Below are 10,463 nucleotides of genomic sequence, written 5' to 3' on the forward strand. Positions count from 1 at the left end.
ATTACTATGTAAGTTTGGACTTGAGGATTGATTGCAAACCTATTGGTATTCCAATGGAAACATGTTAAAAATTGAGTCTTCATGATGTTGGTGATCTTGTTGATGTCACTCTATGAAACTGCTATTGGATGACTTATTTATGTATGCAATACGAGGCCAAATACTCATTTTGCAACCTCATAGGTCAACATATTTATGCATAGCCCCAGGGTCTAAGCATTGGCACATTGTGAAGAGGATCTTTTTGTTGGGATGTAGGTCAGGTGGCCGTGGGAAACCACCCTTACTCTTTTTCTCCATAATCAATATAGGGAGAGAAAGTGAGAGACTTGACAACTCTCTCACTTTCCTCTCCACTAACCCAACTGTCTGTGCTTCATCCCCTTCCCCAATTCTCTTCTCCCTTGATTTTACAAAAAGGGTTACAAGAAGAGAAAAAATCCACTTGATTACAAGATCATACCACTTGAGTATAAGTATATCTCTACTAGTACACTGGCGCACCTCTGGTGGTGCTATGTGGATGCATCTTGAGCGACACCCTTGTGACCAAGGTAGTGCCAAGCACGACGGTTTCTTTCAAAATGACTAACAATACCATCATGAATTCTTTTTCCCATATCAACATCTTGTGTAATGTCACATTCCTTCAAGTTGCAAGTGTATGTGATTGCATTTGGAGAGATGCCCTCTATGCATTTGTTGAAAATAGTGCAGAGCTTCCTGGTCCTCACCACACTTGAGAAGTGCATTGCACTTGACATACATACTGCCCTTTGAGAAGGCACGGCACTTGACATACATATCACCCATCTTACAATCAATCCACTCCATGAGACAACATTGCGGATAGGAAGCTTGTCGTCAAGGACCTGTTGCACTCTAAGAAGTGAACCGCCCTCTCGCTGCATCTGCTAAAAACTACCCAGAGCTCCCTGACCCTAGTCCTATTGTCTCCTAGTGCCTTAGTACAAATTCTTCTTCGTATCAAAGTCTTTAAGTAAGCTCACAGCAGGAAGACTTATTCTCTTCCCTCAATGTTTGCTTTTGTAGAGGATATTATTGCTTTCTTGGCGTTGCTCTGTGTGAAGCTCTGAGAAGTGCACTGCACTTGGCATGCTTACTACCCATCTACAAACAATGCACTCCATGAGACAATATTACGGACACAAAGCTCATCGAGGACCTGTTGCGCCTTGAGAAGTGTTCGCCTTGTCTTTGCACCTGCTGAAACCAATGTAGAGCTTCTTAACCTTGACCTTGTTGGATATATCCTACAATCAATGCACCCCATGCCTTTATATAGGCACCTGCCACCCTCCATGCCTTCATATAGTCACCTCCCCATGCCTTTATATAGGCACCTCCCACCCTCCCTCCCTCTCTTACTTGCAAAAAGCTCAAGTGAGTGCTAGCGCTTGCTTTTTTAGAAAAAGATCCTCTCTCTATCTCGCTCTCTTCCGCAATCTCACACTGAGAGCTAGCACTCGCCTTGTCTAGAAAAAGCTTGGGTAAGAGAGAAAGAGAACGCATATTAAGACTATCCACCATTAGGAAAAAAAAAAGGGAAAATTACCAAAATACCCCTCTAATTTGTGGAAATTCCCCAAATACCCTTCAAATTTCAAAAATTCCCAAATTATCCTTGTATTTATTTTGGTTAAATTGTTCAAGATTTTCTGATCTTTATTCTTTTTTGACAATTGAGATCCGTTTTTGAGGGCCTAGCATGTAATTTGTCACAAATTATCTAGCAAAAAAAGGCAATCATGTCTAAAATAATGGAGCAATTAATCTCCAAAGCCTACATAACCAACTCAAATTCTAGTTTTAGCATCTTGTATGATAGACAATCAATCTTCTTATGAAAAGCTACAAAAACTTTTATTTTTGGAGAAATTCACTCTCACAACTAGGGGTATTTTGGGAAAATTGGAAAATTTGAAGGGCAATTTGGGAATTTATGACAAAATATTGGGGGTATTTTAGAAATTTTGGAAATTTGAGGGGGTATTTTGGGAATTTCCACAAATTATAGGGGTATTTTGGTAATTTTCCCTACTTACAATTACTTGTAATTACTCTGCAACCTTAAATTTGCCACCAGCTTGCAGCCTTAAATTTGAGAGCACAACAATATTAACGTGGCCTTTAGATCTAAGACACGATTATTGTGACCTTCAAATTAATGTTGCTCCGAGCTTTGGGCCTCTCTCTCTCTCGCGCGCACGCACACACACACACACACACACACACACACACACACACACACACACACACACTTTTCTTTAAGTAAATCTAAGAGTTCAATACCTTGGTTAATTTCCCACAAAACATGACCATTACAAAGCTATGAAAGTCCAAGCTAGTGTCAATTGTAAATATGGCCTGAAAAACAATTTTTTGTCGTAGACACCACAATTGCTTTCAGCAATGAACAGACTCACTTCCAGAGGGTCAGAATGTCTCTTTACGGCCTCGATGGCATTGCCTCCACAATCACCGTACCATCATCTTCTCTCTTTGCACCATGCTGCTTTTCTTGGCTTTCATCAACATGAACATCATGCCACTCTTCTTCACTCCTTTTTCCTCCTCCTCCGGTAGCTTCTTCAAAACCACAGGCTCCTCTCCCTCTCTCTCCTCTTCAGGATATCGGACTACGACAACAGGACAGTCACTATGGTGTACACAATAGTCACTGACACTACCTAATCGAGCCTTGTGTGTTTTCCTTGATGCACCAAATCCTCTGCTTCCCATAATCACTACATTAATACCAAGCCTCTCCACGTCTAACACAAGAAGATTTAGAAATTTTCTCATGTAGGAAAATGGAGTCTTTTCCGGTGTTTTACATACAATGCATAACATCATGAGCTTCTGCTCAGGAGGTACCACATACCTAGCTAGGTACGATTGGGGGCAGGGGACCATCGGCCCCCCCACCGGGGCCGGTGGTCCCCTGCCCCCAATTGTACCTAGCTAGGTATGCGGTGCCTCCCTCACAGAAGCTCATGATGTTGAGGTAAGTCACAATGTGGGAATTATTGTGAAAATTTGTCCAAAACTTATTGTGTATATAAGCAGATGCGTTCTTTCATGTCATGATACTTCACAATATGGATCTTTGACTAGTATCCCCGCATCCATAATAGGTTTTGCAAGGTCTGATGCTTTGTTTGATGTATCACTCGTGTCAATGGATTTCTCCATTGCCCCCCAATCAGCCCCATAGAGAACATTTGTCGACTAGACATGGAGTAGAATGAAGGAATCATCAGGCCTAAGATAGTTAGCCACTGCCTATTTTACCGCAAATGCACTCTCATCATTGAGATCCACTGCAACAACTACCTTTTGGTTCCCACTATGCAATGGCGATAGTGGCATTCTGCGTTGATTGCAGACTACTTGAAGGTTTCTACAACACACACTGAAGAACATTGAGAAATGACCCAGGGCCCGGGAGCGCGTGCGCGCACACACACATACAGTCACAAGAAGATTTAGAAATTTTCTCGTGTAAGAAAATGGAGTCTTTTTCAGTGTTTTTCATACAATGCATAACATCATGAGCTTCTGCTCGAGAGGCACCGCATACCTAGCTAGGTACAATTGGGAGCAGGGGACCCCTGGCCCCCCACCGGGCCAGCGGTCCCCTGCTCCCAATCGTACCTAGCTAGGTATGCGGCACCTCCCTCACAGACACTCATGATGTTGAGGTAAGTCACAATGTGGGAAATATTGTGAGAATTTGTCCAAAACTTCTTGTGAGTCGGCAGCTAGCCAAGCACGCAAAACGCACAACAACGAAAATGATATCTCATGCGTTTTTTATAGATAATGCAAGAGCTAGCGCTCAGTAAGATAATGTGACCTTAAAATTTGAGACACGTTCACATCAGTAAGACATTAACGTGATCCGAGCTTGCAAAACGCAACAAAAAAAACTAGCCCTGTCTCATGAGCTTTTGCTAAATAATGCAAGCGCTGCGCTCACTAAGATCTTGCACAAGAGAGAGAGATAGAGAGAGGAAGAATTGAAGAGAGATAGCGAGAGAGAGAATCAATTAGTTGCATTTTTCAATGAAAAAGTTACCAAAATACCCCTCTAATTTGTGAAAATTCCCAAAATATCCTTGTATTTATTTTGGTTGGATTGTTCAGGATTTTCTAATCTTTATTCTTTTTTGACAATTGAGGTCTGTTTTTGAGTGCTTAGCATGTAATTTTTCACAAATTATCTGGCAAAAAAAGGCAATCAAATCTAAAAATACTGAAGGAAATCATCTCCAATGCCTGCATAACCAGCTTGAATTCTAGTTTTAGCATCTTGTATGATAGACAATCGGTCTTCTTAGGAAAAGCTACAAAAAAATTAATTTTTGGAAAAATTTACTCTCACAACCAGGGGTATTTTGGGAATTTCCACAAAATAGAGGGGTATTTTGCTAATTTTCCCATAAATATACTACAATCTCTCCCTCTCTCTCACCCTCCCTCCATCCCACTTTCTCTCTATCTAGCTACTTAACATACCTAATGAACTGCATCATTAAAAAATTACTTCCATTTTTAATTTTGGAGAAATTTACTCTCACAACCAAGGGTATTTTCAAAATTTTGGAAAATTTGAAGGACACACACACACACACACACACACACACACACACACACATATATATATATATTATATATATATATATATATATATATATATATATATATATATATATATAGTTCTCTCTCCCTCTATTCTCGCCATCTGTCTCTATCCCTCTCCCTCCATTCCTCTATCTATCACCCTCTGATTCCATCTCTATTTCTCTCTATATATCTTTCTCTTCTCTGTCCCTCGTTTCTCCCATCTCTCTCTCTCTCTCTCTAGATCTCTCTCTCTATTCCCTCTCTCTAACTCTATCTCTTCTTCCTATTCATTTCTCTCTCTTTCTCTCTATCCCTCATTACGGATTTCTATCTCTTTGTAAATTGTTCTCAAGCATAAATGTCTTATCCTAGTGACAAATAGAAAAAGTTGCAATATCTAAGGAGATTTTTAATGATGTTATTTATTAGAGAGAGAGAGAGAGAGGAACGAGCTCTTTAATGATGCAGTTCATTACCTATCTTAATTAGCTAGATAGAGAGAGTGGGATAGAGGGAGGGTGAGAGAGAGTGAGAGATTGTAATATACTTGTGGAAAAATTACCAAAATACCCCTCTAGCTTGTAGAAATTCCCAAAATACCAAAAATTCCCTTCCAATATTTTGAAATATATATAGATATATAATAGAGAGAGAGAGAGAGAGAGAGAGAGAGAGAGAGGGGGGGGGGGGAATGGATGGAGAGGGATAGAGAAAGAGAGGGAAAAGAGGGAGAGAGAGAGAGAGAGAGAGAGAGAGAGAGAGAGAGAGAGAGAGAGAGAGAGAAGAGGTATAGAAAAAGAGAGAGAGGGAGAGTGCAAGCGAAGGAGGGAGGGAGGGAGAATGAGAAATGGCACGAGAGGGATAGGGAAAGTGATGATAGAGGTTTAGAGAATAGTGAATGAGGAGGGAGAAAAGGGGGCAATAGGGAGAAGAAATGAGGAATTGATACTAATTGAGTCCTAGACCAACAATGTTTTCTCCAAGATATACTTGCAAGTCTACAACTTGGGTAACATTGAGAGAGCTCGAACTTATGTATTTGAGTGTGTCGATTGTCTATAAATATAGGCTTTGGGTGTTAGCTTAAATATATCTAGACAGCTAGTAAGCTCTAAAAATTTCAACAAGTGATGGCTTCCTCTTTGTCATGCAAGGTGAGTTTGTTCTTGAATATTGATAGTGGTGAACCTTTGTTGCTTGATTGCCCAACAAGATTTGCCATGGTAAATCCTTGATAATATGGGGGTAGTGGTAACAACGTCATGTTTACCATCATTTCCACTCTAGATGGTGACATTCATGCTGAGGTGAAAGATGGTGTGACATTAGGTCATCAATTTCAATTGTGTTGGATTCAACCATGCAATACATGCATAAAAATTTCCAAGATGAGCACAAGTGTATAGTGTGGATCACACGTGGAAGATCTGTAACACAATCACTCAATGCCTTGCAAGAGTCCCCAGTATATGGCTAGTGGAAAAGGGAACACACATGACTGCTTCAAATTTGCTGGCATTGGAGACACGAGGCTTCACAATAAAGAAGATTGCAGTTAAGTAAATTAGCAATGTGCGTTATCGTCTAGGAGTATCAATTCAAGCCTCCAAGAGAATTGACTGCTAGTAACTATGGAAGCCCGGATTGTGCAGCACGCTATCGTGAAGGCAGGCATGCATGGAAAATTCATGGTGGAGACACCTTCTTCACAATTCCGGGGCAAGAGGTACGAAATCCATATTGCAAGTAGCCCGATGTGTACATGTGGAGACTTTGTAGAACGATTGGCACAAAGAAAACCATATATGGCCTACGAGCATATTTACTTCATCTTTCTTTTGCTACTTTGGTTTGGATGTAAACCACAATATGTATGTTTATCTATTACATCTAGGTGAAAAATGAGGATCTTCTTTGTGTGTTCAATTGTTGTCATATGACATTAAAAAACTGTAATTAAATTGTTTCCATCACATCCCCTAGCACCCAAATAAAATTGTAGGACACAAATTGTAACTGTAGATTTAATGGAGTAATTCTTTTTTAGGGAATTCATGATTTGAGAGGGTAGCTTGTGTCTTCCTGTTCTTCTGCTATGTGCAAAGCATATTTTTTGGTTATTATATGCTAGCTATTGTTTTAATGTTGTAATTATTTTCGGAGAATTTCGTGATTTAATACGGTGGCTTGTGTCTTCTTCTCCTTCCCCTATGTTTGGAGCATTTTTTTTTTTTGATGTCATGTTAGTTTCAAGGTTCAATTGGATTGAGAAATAACATAGAAAGCTCCCTCCAAAAATCTCTCTCCAAATAGGCATGGAAAGCTTTATCCTTGCAAACATACTCAAGTGAAAGGATTATAAAAAACGTCCTCGAAAGCTCTCTCCATTCCCATCCCCAGGAACTTTGGGATAGCTTATGTTCAGCATGGGAAAGCAAAAGTGCATCCAACAAAGGTTTTCTCATGAAAAAGCTTATGAAGCTCAACATGAAAGAAGGTAGCAGAGTTTCTGGTCACTTAAATGAGTTCAACTCCTTGTTCAGTCAATTGACATCTTAGGGCTTTAAGGAGTTTGATGACGAACTCAATCCTATATTCTTGTTAAGCTCTCTACCAAGTTCATGGGACATCTTTTTGCACAACCATTAGCAATTCGGCTCCGAATGGCAAGTTAGTGTTCAATGACGTCACAAATGTGTTGCTCACTGAAGAAATTCGACGTAAATCTCTCGGCGGTGCTAGTCATGGAGATGCATATATGGCTGGCAGTTCAACGAATGCAAGAGGCCGTGGCAGGAACAAAAACAAAAGCAAAAGTAGAGAGTGAAATCCTCGTAGTCCTAGCAGACACAGGAACTCAAGTAGAGACCGCAGTGCCAGAAATGTCGAGTGTTACTATTACCATAAGAACGGCCATTATAAAAAGGATTGTCGCAGTTTCCTAAGAGATCATAAAAACATGCAAAAAGATAATTCTGGCAAAGGCAAAAGTATGGTAAAGATTGAGGAGCTCAATGTGGTTGAGTCTCCCATACCTACCACTGCAGTAGAGGATACTCCTCCTTCAATGATGAACATTAGGCCAACAGAGATTCGGTGACAGCAGATCCCTTAGATGTTCTCATTTTCACTTCAGATCTCACTCCAGATGCTTTGGTTTCATAGGATGAGGGATATGCACAGAATTGGGTTCTTAATTCTGGTGCAATTTTTCATGTCACACCGCATAGAGAGTGGTTCTCCTCTTATGTATCCATGCATGACATAGTCAAGCTTGGTGATTCCTATGAGCTTGACATTATTGGCATTGGTGATGTGAAACTTCAGATGCATAATGGCACTACTTTTGTGTTGCAGAATGTCAGACATGTGCCCAAGCTTACAAAGAGCTTGCTTTTTGTAGGGCAATTGGATGATCTTAGCTACACTACAGTTTTCAGTAATCGTTCTTGATGATCCGCAAAAACAACCTTGTCATAATGAAAGGTCGTAAAAACGGATCCTTCTACTCTATATTTGTCTCGAGTGTTGACGAACACTCTATCTATGTTGCTGAGCTGCCGTCTACTGAGTTGTGGCATAGCTGGATAGGGCATATTAGCCAAAAGGGAATGAAAACACTTCAGCACTTTGGCTACTTACCTGTGTTATATTACACGAACTTTCCATTTTGTGAGCATTGTCTATACGGCAAACATACTAGGTTGACATCTTCGCCATTGAACAAGAAACTAGGCGAACCCCTAGACTTAGTGCACAATGATTTGTGTGGTCCAATGCCACTTAAAACTCTAAGAAGGGGCAAACTACTTTCTCACATTCATAGATGATTCTACCAGAAAGGTGTGGGTGTATCTCCTTAAGCGTAAGGAAGAGGTCTTTTCTACGTTCCAAAAATTCTTCACCGTGGTTGAGAACCAATCAGGAAAAAAGCTCAAAGCTTTTTGAACGGATAATGGTGGAGAATACGTCTCCACGGAGTTCAAGGATTTTTGCAATCAAAGAGGCATTCGTCAACAGTTTATTGCTCCATACACACCTTTACAAAGTGGGATAGCTGGAAGAATGAATCGCATGATTCAAGAGCGAGTTATCTCTATGATTTCTATGGCAAAGCTTACTCCAGAGTTTTGGGGGGAAGCTGTTCTAACAGCAGTGCACATCATCAATAGGTCACCTAGTTCTCCTTTGAATTTCAAAATTCTAGAGGAATTATGGACTGGGAAAATGCCAATGTAAGCTATGAGCATTTACGTGTATTTGGATGTGAGGCATATGTACATGTGCCCAAAGAACTCTGTCGCAATTTAGATCCCAGGTCACACAAATGCATTTTTATCTACTATGGTGCAAATGGAGAGATGGGCTATCGCCTCTGGCACCCCAAATCCCGCAAAGTCATTCGTAGCTCACACATGATTTTTAATGAATAAAAAATGCACAAGAAGCCCATTAAAGAAGTTGAGTACAGACGTGTTCGTTTTGAGGATGTAGCCTCTGAACCAACTCAATTCAGGAGTGTTGCACCTAATCCTCAAGTGCAAGATACCACTATTGCTCCGAAGAGAGCATAGTCTAGCGGTCAGGCACTGAGACACTCTGTAAGAGTATCATGTGTGCCCGAGCGGTTTGAGCCGGGTATACACCACATATTGGCCACTGATAGTGGAGACCCAACCTACTATAAAGAAGCTATACAAATGGACGATAGCATTAAGTGGGAGTAGGCTATGCAATCAAAATACAATTTGATTGTGGCTAATGAGACATGGGATTTGGTTGAATTACCAAAAGGCAAAAATGCTTTACCTTGCAAGTGGGTATACACGAAATATACAACGGAAGATCCCGAGCCTAGGTACAAGGCTCGTCTAGTTGCCAAGGGTTTCAAGCAACAAAAATTTGTGGATCTCGATGAGATTTTCTCTCCAATAGTCAAGATGACTATACTTCGCACTGTGCTTGGCTTGGTTGCTATCCAGGACATGAAACTTGTCCAAATGGACGTGAACACAACAATTCTTCATGGGGATCTAGATGAAGATGTCTACATGAAACAACCAGAGGGTTTCGTGTGTGAAACCCAAAAGCCAATGAGGGTAGAATTGGTTTGTAGACTTAAAAAGGCACTCTATGGCCTCAAGCAAGATTCAAGACAATGGTATCAAAAATTCGACATATTCATGTAGTCTCAGGGTTACATAAGAAGTCAAGAGGATCACTGCTTATACACAAAGAGGTTGAACGATGGTTCTTTAATCATCTTGATCTTGTATGTAGATGATATGCTTATCAGAGGCAAATCAATTGATGAGATCAATCAGTTGAAAAATATGCTAAGCACTCAATTTTCCATGAAAGGTTTGGGAAATGCCAGTCACTTTCTTGGTATGCGCATCAAGAGAGACGGGCAACATGGAATTCTTGAATTATCTCAAGAAAAGTACATCCACAATGTCTTGCAACGTTTTAGTATGCCAGGGGGGAAGTCATTGAGTACCCCAATGCAAGCATACTCCAAACTTAGCAAGGAAGATTCTCCCAAGACAATTGCTGAGAAAGAGGAAAGGGCAAAAGTGCCATATTCTTCAGCAATTGGCAGTTTGACGTACGCTATGGTAGCCACAAGGCCAAACATTGCACATGCAGTGGGAGTGGTTAGTAGGTACATGGCAAACCTTGGCAAGAAGCATTGGGAAGCAGTAAAGAAAATCCTCAGATACTAGAAGGGTACAACTAGCAAGTGTTTACGCTTCAAAAACAACGATGCATCTATTGTAGGTTACACGGATGCGGAATATGCGAGTTGTGTG

The 10,463-nt window shown here is 40.6% G+C and overlaps 1 pseudogene; it reads right to left on the minus strand.

Moving 5' to 3' along the window:
* Positions 1-2,470: 2,470 nt before the first annotated feature.
* On the minus strand, positions 2,471-3,393 carry LOC147453718 (universal stress protein PHOS32 pseudogene; annotated as a pseudogene).
* Positions 3,394-10,463: the final 7,070 nt, after the last annotated feature.

The sequence above is a fragment of the Adiantum capillus-veneris genome, chromosome 7 (genome assembly GCF_014529385.1).
Source record: "Adiantum capillus-veneris isolate H3 chromosome 7, ASM1452938v2, whole genome shotgun sequence".
NCBI classification, from domain to species: Eukaryota; Viridiplantae; Streptophyta; class Polypodiopsida; order Polypodiales; family Pteridaceae; genus Adiantum; species Adiantum capillus-veneris.